Below are 4,893 nucleotides of genomic sequence, written 5' to 3'. Positions count from 1 at the left end.
AGACTCAATCAATCCATGATAATCACAAAACGGCTGGGCAATCTCTATCTCCCTTCCACATTAACCATCCATCCCCTGGAAGACCAAGGGAGATCAGACCTTCCAGACTTACCTTCCAGACTTACCTTCCAGACCTTCCAGACACCTGGCTGCTGCAAAATTCGATGGAGACTCCTTGTGGAACAGCAGTTTCGCATCTCTTGGGTCTCTCCCTATCGTGATCATGCAGGAAGCAAGTCTGGCTGTGCTATTTCTTATCATTGTCTGTCACCCATCTGCACCATGATATTGAAAAAGTAGTTCCCTTTCCCCCAGAAGGTTGAGGCTCAGCTACAGGGGTAATTCTCCTGGGCACACAGTCATTATTTAGGCCGACTCAGTGACTTCAACAGGCTTAATCATGTGATCAGGTTTGTTGCCAGCTGCATAATGCTCCCACATCTGTAGGTAGAGCCGCTCTAGTTCCATTGTGTATTGTTTGGTGTTGAACAGAGGGCTAGATGTTCTCTGCTTCCAGACTTTGCCACGAATTTTCTTCAGGTATTCGAGATCAGTTCCCAGTTTCACAGCTAGCTCTTCATATTCTTGTCGATTTTTAGCAATCAGCTCAAGACAGCCTAAACAAGTGAGCTGGGAACCTGCAACTCGGGAAGCAAGAGTCTCTCCTGGCATAGTCACCATGGGGGTCCCTGCCCAAAGGACATCCATCCCTGTGGTGTGGCCATTACAGAGTGGAGTGTCAGCTGGCCTCTCCGAACATGTTCCTCTTTAGGAGCAACAGGTGAAAAAATGATACGGTTTGGGGGAAGGCCCACATTTTGCGTGTACTGTTGAATATTAGCTTCTCCTGCTGCTGGAAAATGCAACAGCCACAGTACACTATTGGGAACACGCTTCAGAATATTTGCCCACATCTGCAAAGTAGATGGGTCAATTTTGTATAACTGATTAAAGTTACAGTACACAATGGCATCTTCCGGTAACCCGTACTGAGAACGTGTGGTTACAATAATGGTACAGGGAACCTCCTCTCCAGTGACAGCCTTATTGTTGATCAGGGTAGTTGCCAGTCCATTGCTAATACTGAATCCATTAATTGTAATCTGAATTTGTCCTCTGTTAATCATTTCAATAACTGCTTCTGCAACAGTATTCATAGGAATGACAGGCATATTAAGAGCTGTATTACTGCTGTCTGCGTTGTCTTCTCCATCAGGACATTTCATCTTGACTATTTGCACATCTGATAGACTATCAAGAAATGCTTGGAGGTCGATGCCATTCAGCACAATCCGATTGTCATAAATGTGCCCATTGGACTTAAAATCGATGACGGCTTTTTTCTTCAGGTGAGGGAACATATTAGCATGATCACCAATAAAGAACGTATGGGGCATATAAGCCAGTTTCTCAGAATACTGCTCAGCAACTTCAGCAGGTGACGTTTCCTGATCAGTGATGATATAATCCATGAAAAGCACGCCACTAGTCCCAGGGTACCCCAGCCACATTGCCTGAATAGGAGCTGGCCTGAGAGCAAAGAGTTCATTTCGAGCACCCCTGGTATAACCATTCATATTTACAAGGATGTGTATACCATCTTGATGGATGCGATCAGCTGCTTTCCCATTGCATGGAATCTGAGAAAGATCAGTGAAATGATTGGCTTCTGCCATCACCTTCGCTCGGAAGTTTGTGCCATCATGTGGGCTCAGGGCATAACAGAATATCTCAAATTTATCAGGATTGTGCATGCCTGGAATAGACTGCATAAGGTGAGAAGTAGGATGATTCCCAAAGTCAGAACTCACGTATCCTACACGCAGTCGACCATCACTGAGCTTCAAGTCTTTTGGATGTTCATACGGTGGTTTATGAAGGACACTTATATTAGCCAAGCAGAGGTTCCCATGCCTCTCAGCAATAGCCTTCCTGAAGCCATGAGGAAGAGGATAGAGCATACTATGATGAGGCTGCACAGAAGGCAACCTATTCTTCTCCAACTGGTCAGCCACAATGCTGACCAACTTCTTCATTCGCTCATCATAGTCTGTCCAATCACAGACAACCTGCAGGCAATGAGCCAAATGACAATAAGCGTCAGGAAAATCAGGTTGAAGCTTCAGAACAGTGCGATAAGAAGCAATTGCTTCTGGAATATTCCCTGAATCCTGGTGAATGGAAGTCAGATTGCTGTGGGTATCCGCAAATGCAGGGTTGATCTGAATGGCACGAGTATAACACTGCAAGGCTCCCTGAACATCCTGCATCTCCCATAGAGTGTTTCCCATATTACAGTACGCATCAGCAAAGGTAGGACTGATTCGAATAGCCTCCTTATAATGCATCAGAGCTTCGTGCAGTTTTCCCTGCTGCTTCAATACACTTGCTAAATTTGAATGGGCATCAGCAAAGTCTGGGCAGAGCCCTAATGCTTTACGATACAAGCGAACTGCCTCTTCACTGTTTCCCTCTTCTCCTTTGATATTGGCTAGGTTATTCAGAGAGTCTGCATGGGTGGGACACAGCCGGAGAGCTGTATGATAACAATCTTCTGCTTCAGAAACACTGCCCTTCTCTTTGAGAGCGTTGGCTAGGTTGCAGTAAGCATCAGGGAAATGTGGTTGCAATTCAATAGCTCGCCTGTAGGTGTCTATTGCCAGATCCATCAGGCCTTGCTCAGAGTATACACAAGCCAGGTTGCCATGTACCACTGCATGATTTGGACTCAAGCTTAGGGCACGAAGGTAAGCTGCCACAGCTCTGTCAAAAATCCGTGCCTCATTGAAGACATTTCCTAAATTGATATAAGCATCCAGAAAATTGGGGTCAAGGGTGACAGCCTTTTCAAAGTGATGAATTGCAAGCCAAATCTCCCCTTGTGCATTGAAAACACAGCCAAGATTACTCCAAGCTACTGCAAAGTTCGGTTGTATCTCAATTGCTTTCAAATAACATGCCTTGGCTTCTTCTAAGCCACCCAGGGCTTTGAGCAGGTTCCCCAGGTCACTGCGAACACAGTACAAAGAAGGATTGTACTGAAGAGCAGAGACGTAAGCTTGTACTGCCCCTTCCATGTCGCCTGCTGCTACCAAAGCGGCTGCCAGGTTAATATAACCATCGATGAAATATGGTTTGAGACGCAACGCATGCCCGTAATGCTCAATTGCTTCCTGCAACTGCCCTCTTTCCTTGTACACATTCCCCAAATTCGAATAGGCTTCTGCCAGAAGAGGGTTCTGTTTAATTGCCAGAGTACTAAAGTGGGCAGATCTGTCCAGCCTTCGACACTGGAAGTGTATAGATGAAAGTAATAAAAGTACACCAGTATTGCCTGGCTCTTGTCTCCAGAGCTGCATGCAGTGTCTCTCAGCTGTCTCAAAATCTCCTGCCTGATATTCTCGATGTGCCAGCTCAGCTAACCCTTGGAAGGAAAGCATACGTTTCGTTGGTTCTGTGCTGTCGGCCACGTTGCCCACGGAAGACGCCATCTGGAGCTTCTGGAGAGAGTGAAAAAAGGGGGTAATGGAGTCCCGCTGCCGCCACTACTGGCAAGAATGTTTCTAGTGGTAGCAAACATGAGCGCAGCAGCCGTACCACTGTTTTGGCACGCTTAAGCAGCAGCAACAGTTACAGGCACCGAACCTTAGGAACTATGGTTGGCCATCTACCTCTCATGCTCTTGAAATCTTAATTCTTAACCCTGCCCTCTTCCACCATTTTTCTCCTAATCAGGGAATAAAAATTACCTATCCATTTGCCTTAGAAGAAATCAAAAGTCACTAGGCCTTTTTAAAATATTGTTTTCTGTCCAGTTGGAAATGAAATACATGACTGACTTTTCTTCATCGTTCATATAGTCAACGTGGAAAACATTAGGGCTGTGAATTTCAATACAGTAAGATGAGAAAATTTTAAATTGGCCTTCCCAAACCACTAATAAGTAACTGATGTTGTATAGAATGCTAAAATCTTAGAGACCGAGTTTGATATTTTAAAAGTTCTGCAAACATTAGCTAATTTCTCCTCATCAAATTTCTCATGCCTCAAACCTGAGTATTACTTTTTAAAAGATAAATTTATTTATTTTTATTTATTTATTTTTATTTTGGCTGCGTTGGGTCTTCAGTGCTGCGTGCAGGCTTTCTCGAGTTGCGGCGAGCGGGTGCTACTCTTTGTTGCGGTGCCCAGGCTTCTCATCACAGTAGCTTCTCTTGTTGTTCCACAACTCTACGGGTTCCTTTTTAGGTCCTATGAAGAACCCTAGAAATTAGTTCATGTCATTATAGGTTTTTGCAAAATTGTCAAAAGTGAGATATTTAATTTAATTTAATTTCCATCAGGTAAGTCCAGCGTCTATTTCTTTGTCAATTTTCCTTCTATCATATTCTGCTATGTTGGATCATATTAGATTGGTAACAGGCTTTTTTGAAATCTGGCTAAGGAGATGTTTTAAGTGAGGCTATTATGTGATTTTCAGACACCACCATATGTAATTGACTATATAATATCCCATTACAGGAATAACTTCCAGTACTCTTACTGACTACTCTACTGACTTAACTAGCACAAGACACAGAAGCGTAAGGACAAAAACCACCTTACAATATAGCCATGTCTTGCACTTCACAGCTCTCAAAGCATGTGCGTTTGAAGAAGAAAAAAAGAACTGAAAAGTATAAAACCAGAAGTTATTCTGTGGAAAATTATTTCAATCATCAGGCATGTGAAAGATAAGTCAAAGATTCAGTTTTCTTCAATGCTTAGTCAAAACGGAAATTTCCTTCTGTCAAGAATATACTCCAGGGCTTCCCTGGTGGTGCAGTGGTTGAGAGTCTGCCTGCCGATGCAGGGGACACGGGTTCGTGCCCCAGTCTGGGAAGATCCCAAATG

At 43.9% G+C, this 4,893-nt stretch overlaps 1 pseudogene; it reads right to left on the bottom strand.

Annotated features, from left to right (window-relative positions):
- Positions 1-341: 341 nt before the first annotated feature.
- On the bottom strand, positions 342-3,558 carry LOC132483141 (UDP-N-acetylglucosamine--peptide N-acetylglucosaminyltransferase 110 kDa subunit-like; annotated as a pseudogene).
- Between the last annotated feature and the right edge of the window lie 1,335 nt (positions 3,559-4,893).

The sequence above is a fragment of the Mesoplodon densirostris genome, chromosome 2 (genome assembly GCF_025265405.1).
Source record: "Mesoplodon densirostris isolate mMesDen1 chromosome 2, mMesDen1 primary haplotype, whole genome shotgun sequence".
Taxonomy (NCBI): Eukaryota; Metazoa; Chordata; class Mammalia; order Artiodactyla; family Ziphiidae; genus Mesoplodon; species Mesoplodon densirostris.
This window is presented reverse-complemented; position numbering and strand designations above follow the sequence as displayed.